Below are 9,285 nucleotides of genomic sequence, written 5' to 3'. Positions count from 1 at the left end.
GTTCGGCAATGCCTAGATTTTAAATTTCTCATCCTTGTTTTCAAAGCCTTCCATGTCCTTGTCCCTCCCGATCTCTGAAACCTCCTCCAGCCCGACAACCTGGGCTGAATCTTCCATCTCTGGCCTCTTGCGCATCCCTGATTTTCTTTGCTCTACCATCTCCCTAAACCTCCCTGCCTCTCTACCTTTTTCACCTTTAAGATGCTCCTGTGAACTTATCGCCTTGGCCACCTGTCCTAATATGTTTTATGTGACTTGCAGTCAAATTTTGTGTAATCACTGTTCCTGTGAAGTACTTTGGGACGTTTTACTATGTGAAAGATGCTATGTAAATGCAAGTTGTTGCTGTTCATCCTGCCCAAATCCTATTCCTGCAATCCATACAGGTAGCAACTTGAAGATTCCTCCCACTGGTCAATGTGATTTGAGGAACTGTGGGTCAAGGTGACCCAGAAAAAATTCTTTGAAATCTGACACCATTCTTGGCCCACTGCAAATACATTAAGCACAACCTTCACGTAATTCACACACCAAGCACCAGGTCAAACATCAACCTAAACGAGGAGCATAGTGATTGGGAGGAGTAGGTGGATATAGCAGTAATGACGTTAATGTTACTAATTTCACCGCCATGCCACAGGCTCAGTTCTATAGGGCTGACCACAACACTTGTCACTCTGTAAAGCTCAATCACCAGCAGACAGAACCCCAGCAGCATTTTTATTGTTGAGGAAATGTTTGGAAAGCTTGATCATTCAGATATCACTCAGAGGAGTAGAAACTGGAATGCATTGCACCTGTATTTTGCGTATAAAACAGACACAAAACATATTTAACTGTGAGATGACCTGCAGCCCAGGTGCTGGTCTCACTGCCAAGTTCATGTCCTTTAGGTGCTCGGACTAGTTTCTGCTCCAAGATCTCTTGTAACATCTCCGGAAATTCACTCTGGGGAAACAGACAAAACGTTTAGCTGGCTTCCACTGATCCTGATTACAAGCAAGTCGAGCAGAGTGTGTTAGTTTCAGCCCAATGCACATGAGAAAATCTTGCGTTACAGGACCAGCTAAGAAAATACATTTTCTACAAGGTGACACAAACTATAAGGTGCAAGTTGGCAGCTGGAGAAGAAATAAACTTCAATGGAAACTTTTGAACAGGAGAGCTCAGCAACATGATAAAAGGAAACCTGTATAGGTTATTTAAAAAAAAACAGACGGCTGGGAATATGTTCGAGCATGTATCACTGACTGGATTCAGTTGACTGCATAAACCAATTTGCCCTTGCCTTTCACCAGCATTACAACATTGGAATTCATGCCTAGCTATGCTGTTATTCCCTATATAAACTAATTGGTTGCAAGCATTGTCATAAAGAAAGAAAGACTCACATGTATATATTGCCTTGCACAACCTCGGGACACCTCAAAGCGCTATAAAACTAATTAAGTACTTTTGAAGCAAAGCCACCATTGTAATGTGGGAAATACAGCCAATTTACACACAGCAAGCTCCCACAAGCAACAATGAAGTAAATGAACATATTAGGCGTGTTGAGATTAGGATGGGTAAGACACAAGATTTGTTTACCCATTAATCTGAATGATTTTGATGCTAGTTGCTGTGTCTCCAGCGCTGCTCTCATCTTCTCAATGCTTTCAGTGAGCTTTGCAATCAGCAGGAGGCCCGGCAGCATTGCTGTAGACCATGTGGTACAGGCAACCTGCTCTATCTTAAAGGTAGGCTGTCTCTTCGAGGGAATCTGCACAAAAAAGATTGTTGCAATAGAAATTCTTGTAAACTGAGCGGCAGATAGTGGGATCCACACTGATGAATGGAGGTGTTTGTGCTGAAGGTGGGCAGGAGGAGAGATGCCATGGTCCTATGGGAGCCACGGGACAAGGTTCATCTGCCTCTCCTGACCCGACAGAGGAGATGGTTCTCTGCATCTCGGGGCCAGCTGAGATAGGGCTCACAGCATCAAGTATTGCTGAGAAAATCCTGCCTTCTGCCCCTTCTCAAATCCCAGCACATCCTCATCTTGCTTTCTGGCATATGAGCACGCTGCTGATGGTGTGACCACAGGCCTCTTCCTTCCCAAACAATCCCTCTTCACTCACAACAACCTTCCCCGCCTGCTTTCAGACATCCAAGACCTGTCGCCTGCCCAGTCACAGGAGCCCAGGAGGTGGAGAGAGACCGACAGCACAGCATAGGTGAAGAAACATCGTCACTTGATCTGATACTTGCAGCCACCAGCTCAGACACTGGTGCGGCACTTACCTTGGAGGCTGGTATAGAATTAGGATTGGCACATGGTGCATCACTGGGCGCGAGTGGGCTGCAAGCCAACCAGGTGAGAGGATTTGTCAGCTGACTGGAGGACAAGGTGCCAGGTGAACATGGCTGCCGAGGGCTCAGTGAGGACCCCATTGGGCAGCATACAGGAAAACGCTGAGTGGGCATATGCACCAAGGTGCTGGCTGCATTGGCCGGTCTGCTAGACAGACTCCTGTCACTGTCAAGGAGCATGGAGGAGTCTAGCTTCAGGGGTATGGTGTAGAGCAGGTGTGTCCGACCATTTCGGGTGTGGTGGGGGGGGGGCCACATTTCAGTTTTTTTTCTCACTCAAAGGGCCAATGACCAAATATCGGTAAGATAAGGGACGGAATTTTCCATGTCCGCTGGCGTTGGGCGTGATTGGCAGCATGAATGGACAATATGGTGAGAAGGCCAGAAATTGATTTTATGGCATCATGAAACCAGTTTGCCATTGTCCACTCAGCCCGTCAATGGCAGGACATCGGGAACCTCATTGTAATACGTCTGCATATCATTATAGGGCCAGTCCACCGGAATCATCCCCCCTGCTGGATCATCCACCCATGTGATTGCATGCCGGTGCAGAATTCGTCTTGACAACTGTGATGTGCAGAAGTCAGGACTTACCGTCAGGGCCTTGCTCACATCGCACACATCCGAGGAGCAGAAGATGCTGGAGCCCGACAGCAACGGCACACTGGAGGAATGTCCATGGCATGCTGGGTGGATTCTCATGGACATGGCTCTGCCGCAAAGCAGCTCATGGAAGGTGGAAAGTCACTGTCGATGCTCACAACGGATGATGGTCGAGGGGGCGGGAAAGGAAAGTCTAGGATCGACTGGGGGAGGAAGAGGTGAGGTTGGGAGGCAGTAATGAAGGTATCAGGATGGGGTGAGGTTGAGGGGGGAATGAAGGTGTCGGGCATTGGGAGGTTGGGAGGCAGGGATGGAGTGCGGGGGGAATAAGCGGGTGACAGTGGACAGCATGGCAACTGGGGAGGTAGGTGTAAGGGGGGTGCAAGGTTCAGGGAAGGGAGTTTGGAGGGGGGAAGAAGTGCGGAGAGGGGAGGGAGTCTTGGGGGAGGAAGGAGTGCCAAGAGAGGAGGGAGTCTGGGGGGAGGAAGGAGTGCAGAGAGGGGAGGGGGTAAGGCTAGAGGAAGAAGTAAGGGTGTTTGAAGGAGTCAGGAAGTGGGGAGGTCTAAGCGGGGGTGGGGGGAGGGAAAGGGGGTTGGGGGAGCCCAGGGGTTAGAGAGGACCAAAGGCCCGGGGGAGGGGGGGGAGTCCAGGAGGGGGAAGGAATTTCAAGGTGGGGAAGGGATTCCAAGGGGAGAAGGGGTCCAGAGTGGGGGTGCTGGTGTCGAGGTGAATGTGCAAGGGAGGGAGGGCTCTGATGGGTCCATGGCTGCCTCCTGGGGAGTGAACTGAGGGTGGGCGTGGTATGAGGGAATGGTGAGAATGACCGAGGGCAGAGTGAGGCGGTAGGGCGGGAGGGTGAGGGTTCGACAGTAGCGGTGGGAGGGATGGTGAGGGTGTTGGTGGGGACTCAGAGGCAGACATGGACCCTGGGGTTGGGAAGGAGGAGGTCAGGGAGGTGAATGTGGATGCTGGTGGGACTTTTGGGAAGGAAGGGAATGTGCACGTTCACCTGGGCATCCCTGAAGGAAAAGGGTTGTGGCTGTTAAGTCATGGAGGGGAGGTGGAAGTTGATGCCAGGGGGTCAACAGCGATGGGAGATAGGAAATGGGTGACTGGGGAAGGGGAAAAGACAGGGAACCGTGCGAAAAACCAAATAGAGACCATGCTGTCTAAATCGAAAGTGAAATGAGTGTCGCGGTGGGTGAGATCAGGTGCTGCATGGGAGTGTGATCATTGGGTAGGTGGAGATGCAGGTCATCTCAGATGGACAACTGAAAGTGAACCCCAGCAGGCAGCATTGAAAATGTCTAGGACAGTGAGATTAGTGTGATACGTGAAGGATCCGTGTGTGCGGGAGAGTGCTTGCACGAGTCTCCGAAAGGCCCTGCCCCACACACATTTCTCCCTCCAGAATCAATCGTTGGCCAACTGCTCCCTCTGTGGTGACAGAGGATGAGGTTGAGGGCCTCACAGGCAAAGGGGACTCGGAGGGAGAGGGCAGCCTCTGAGATTCCTGAGTGGATGACCCAGGCATGTCCAGCTGCTGCTCCTCCTCCTTTTGGGTGCCCGGGAGTCCCGGCCTGACTCCTTGAGGGGAGGGAGCACCTGGAGGGATATTCAGGTGCCTTGTTTCCCTCTCGCGTTGCCACTGCAGGAACTCACCCATGGCTCCCGTGATGGAGTGCAGATCTGCACACATCTCCGCATTCTGCTGGACCAGGGTCTCCATGGCATCCGCCATCCTCCTCATGGAGACCTCCATGTGCACGCATGTGGGCACCACTTCATCAGAGAACAGGCGGATGCACTCCTCTGGCTCACATACCACCCTGCTGCGGGCTTCTAACAGCTCTGCTTGATGTTCCCACGTCTTCTGCTGACTCTCCAGGATGAGTGGAAGGCCAAATCCGGAGGTTTGTCACCTGACTTGGACCTCACAGATGCCTCTTCCCCAGCAGGCTGAACCTGCCTCCTCTTGCTGAGGACGTGTCCGTGTGGTGACCATCAGATTGTGAACCTGAGCCTGCTCTGGATCTAGGTCCCACTGAGGTGTGTATCTCTGCGCTGGTGGAGGGTGTGGGTAAGCGCTGTGATGGGCCTTCCAGGCTGCTTATTTCCAGCTCTTCAATGGAGGAGGTGTCCCCTTGGCTGGAGGTGAAGACCTGGATGGAGCTGAGGGACTGTTTTGCTGAGGGTGTCATTCCCTTGGCAGAGCTCCCTGTGAACCAGCATAGAGATAAATAGTGCATGGCAGCAGAGTCAAAAGCAGGAGAGAGAGCACTCACAGTCGTGTTGAGAGAGGGATGATGTGGTGCAGGATTCCCACGAGGGTGTTCACCGCCGACCTCACCATCATTACAGTCACGGTCTGTGTCCTCACCAGTCAGCGCAATGGCACACTCCTCAATGTGAGTGAGGGACCTAATGTGGGCCACTCCACCCTGGTTCTGGGACCTCTTCCTGCTGATGTGAGCAGACTTCTCCTGCATGAAAACAGATGGAGGGAGTGTGAGCAGGACACACGGCACTGCGTGGAATGTTTGTGTGGTGATTGGAGCCATGGACGGGATGAGGACGTGAGCTCGAGAGGGTATGAGCCTGATGGAGATGTGAGGGTATGCGTGAGAGTTAGTGGTGTTGTCCCTTGAGGTGTGAGATCCCCGTGGATGTGTGAACAGAACGGATGAGACCATTCATCCTGTAGCGGCACTGGGTGGCTGTCGTCTTTTGCAGGGCATCGGTGCTGACCACCACCTCCCATGCTGGATTGGTGATGCAGCTGCCTATCCTGCAGCCGGAGCAGGAGTAGAGGGCATCAGGGCAGGCCCCCATGGCGTTCAAAAGGCACTTTTGAAGTGGGGGGCTGCAGTCACTTTGCCTCTTGGGACAATCCTGTCTTCCGTGCATCAGTCATGGAATGGATGCACTGAGAGACGTGTGCGCGGCTGCATGTTAAATATGGCGTTCGGCTTGATGAAGCGGTGAGGTGATTGTGTGGCGGCCGACTGAGAGCCCACACGTCATCGAAACGCCGTGTTTCCCGGGAATGCATAATTATGCGGCGGGTTTGGGATGATATAGGGTGAGAAGCCACCATTGCGGCCGGCGGGTAAAATATCGTTTTACCCATCTGCTACCGCACTTAGTGCAAACCTGGGATGATTCCGCCCAAGGTTTCACACAACTTTAAACATGAATTTTGAAATATCAATGTCAAAGCAATAAATTCCAAAAAAGAGTAATTAATAAAAATGCCCATTAAAATGTGCCAAGCAGCAGGTTTCACCAATAAAACATTTCTTTTGCCTTTTCACTTATGGAACAGAGGAAGGGAGAGACAGACTAGGCCCAAAGTCCTGGGTACTAGGGAAGGGACCAGGGCCAAGCTAAGGAGTTGGATTTAGTTAACCTGACCTTGCATTCACCTCTGGTGGTGGCGCACATTCCGTGCTGGCCTCGATGGAATTGATACAAAAGCAAGGGTTGGAAGCAGGCTGCCTTTCAGCCTGGGTTTTCCTCCTCTCCCAATCTGCTTTTTGGATAGGTTTTTCGGGATGGAGGACGAGAAATGCATGGTGCGTGTTTCTGGTTCACTCCAAGTCACAGGGTTTTCGCTCTCACACAAAATCACCCAGAGTCGTTTGCTTCATACATACACACGCACACACACGCACACACAAACACACATGCACACACAAACACACACACACACACGCACACACAAACACACACACGCACACACAAACACACACACACACACAGTATCTCTCTCTCTCTCTCACACACACACACCCTTTATGTTAACTGGGGTTATATACCTGCCTTCTATCAATGTGGGATTACGTGATGGACTGCGGGGACTCCGACCAGTGAGCTTTTATCATGGGCAATCCGGGGATGGGCTTCCTGACGAGAGTCACGGTCGAGGGTGAAAGCGCCTGTAAATTTCTCTGTAATATAGTTTAACTGTTTCTTGACGAAACCTGTCTGCTCTGTCGAGTCCTCACAATTGGTGACGAGGGTAAACTCAGCTCCGACTCTGCCTCACCCTGTTACCGTGAGTACATCAAATTAAAAAAAACTACTCACCAGTCACAGCGCACTTTGACCGCCACTATGGAAGACTGGAGCCAGTATGTAGAGCGCCTCAGATTTTACTTCCTAGCAAACGAGATTATCGCGAAAGAGAAGCAGAAAGCGATTCTCTTGAGTGTATGTGGCAGTGAAACATATAACACAACCTCATTCGTAATCTGATGGTCCTGAGCGTGCCCACAAGTCCTATAATGAATTCGCGGACCTCGTGAAATCACTTCCAGCTGAAGACATCGTAATAATGCAGCGCTTTACATTTAATTCAAGAGTTAGGGGCCCTGGGGAGTCCAATGTGATCTATGTCGCGAACCTCAAGCAGTTAACAGAGCACTGCGACTTCAGGGATGGATCAAACGATATGCTGCAGGACTGATTGGTTTGTGGAGTAAAGGACGATGCCATACAGCGCTATTTACTCACCGGGGTTGACATCGACTTTAAGTGAGCCCGAGAAATCCCCCTCGCCATGGAAAGTGCTGCGAGAGACTCACAGGTTTTGTAACACACGGAAAACGGCGCTGTACTTCATGTTGGGTGGGAACTTGCCGCTGAGCCTGACCTGCAGAATCGAAGCGCGAGTCAATTTCCAAAGTGAGAAACATTAAAAAGCCTCACAGAAACGCTTCAGCAGCAACTTCAAGACAAAGTTGCTATAGTTGTGGAGGTGAGCGCGGAGCGGATAGCTGTAAATTCAAAGAGGCAGAATGCCATTACTGTCATAAGAAGGGCCACGTGGTTAGGCAATGCCGGACACAGTTGAGGCAGTTTGCAAAACAGCAAACAAACATGATAGAAGTAGCGGGTACAGCAAAGGCTGAAGCTGCTGCTCCTGATGTTTCCTCCTTTTATTATGTGACTGCTGTGAAGACTGAACCTATTACTGTAACATTATAAGTGAATGAGAAGCCACTGAAAATGGTAATGGACACAGGTGCCTTGACCACGGTGGTGGGAGAGCACACTTTCAGATACCTTAATGAAGGAAGATGGCCAATAAACCTGGAGCAGATAACTGCTAAATTGAGGACATCTAGCCCTGGTCTTGGTACAAGCATATAGCTTCATCAGGAGCTCAGTCAATTAAGTTTACTGTTTCTAACAAGAAACCTCTCCGGTACCCCAAGTTTATTACAATTGGCGACGAAGATAAATAGCTCCAACACTGCACCTCACCTTGCGAATGTGAATATTTTGATTTTTAAAGGAAGAAAGAAAAGTATACTCATCAGTCATGCCATTTTTTGGCAGAATTGACCCATAATGCTCGTCCATCGAAGATTTGAGCCAGTACATAGAGCACCTAGGTTTCTACTTTGTGGTGAATGAAATAATTGCGGAGGAGAAATGGAAGGCAATTCTCCTAAGTGTCCGCGGGAGGAAAACGTACAATCTCATTCGTAATCTGACAGCCCCGAACGCGCCAAATTCCACATCCTTCAGTGAGCTAGTAGACTTCGTGAAGGCACAATTTTCAGCCTAAACCATCAGTGATCGTGCAAAGATTCAAGTTCAACTCTAGAGTTGATGTTGGGACGCTATCCCAGCATCATCGTGTGTCATTTTACACTTGTTTGGGTCAGGTGCGTGCCCGCCCAATGAGCTAAAAATCCTGGCCTAGTATTCCCTAACTTAGAGGGGAAGGTGGAAAAAAACCAGAGCAGTCAGAAAGTGAATCATGACGTTTACAGTAAAGATCGAGAATTTGCTGTGGGAGAGAGTTTTGCACGAAATTTTGCAACTGGACCAAGATGGGTCCCTGGTACATTCACCTCTGAAACAGGACCTTTATCTTATCAGGTAGAAGTGGAAAGCAGGATTTTTAGGAAACACATGGATCATCTCAGAAGTCGAGAAACCCTCCGCCAACCAGTCAATCCACCTGAAATCAAAGCCGAAACTTCGACCCCTGAGGTGCCAGATCGACAAAGAATAGAGTAAATAATTCTGAACTGCCATTGTCTAAGGATGTCCCTGATGCTGCAGTTCCTGTGCAAGTCGATCCAATGGAAGAATCTCAAGTTGTAGATTTGCATCGCTCTACCCAAATCAGAAAACCACCTCAAAGACGAAATCTATAATTGCAGGAACTGTATATATTTCTATATGTTAAGGGTTAAGATATTTTTGTAAATAAGAGAGGTAAAACAAAATTAAAGGGGGAGGAATGTAGTAATTGTAAGTAAAACCTTTCATACTGTTATGGGGATCATGTGACTGTACAGACAATTCAGC

General features: G+C 49.7%; 1 long non-coding RNA gene across 1 annotated transcript in view; it reads right to left on the bottom strand.

Moving 5' to 3' along the window:
• Window positions 1–7,068: 7,068 nt before the first annotated feature.
• The window catches only part of LOC144687119 (uncharacterized), an 8,465-nt gene continuing 6,248 nt past the window's right edge, over window positions 7,069–9,285 (bottom strand). The window contains exons 2-3 of the long non-coding RNA XR_013578068.1: window positions 7,474–7,612; window positions 7,069–7,119 (exon numbers count right to left, since the gene is read on the bottom strand). This is a non-coding gene — a long non-coding RNA (uncharacterized LOC144687119). The remainder of the gene's footprint in view (window positions 7,120–7,473; window positions 7,613–9,285) is intronic.

Source organism: Cetorhinus maximus, chromosome 12, assembly GCF_964194155.1.
Source record: "Cetorhinus maximus chromosome 12, sCetMax3.hap1.1, whole genome shotgun sequence".
Taxonomy (NCBI): domain Eukaryota; kingdom Metazoa; phylum Chordata; class Chondrichthyes; order Lamniformes; family Cetorhinidae; genus Cetorhinus; species Cetorhinus maximus.
Note: the sequence above shows the minus strand (reverse complement) of the source record. Positions and strands in the feature narration are given on the sequence as shown.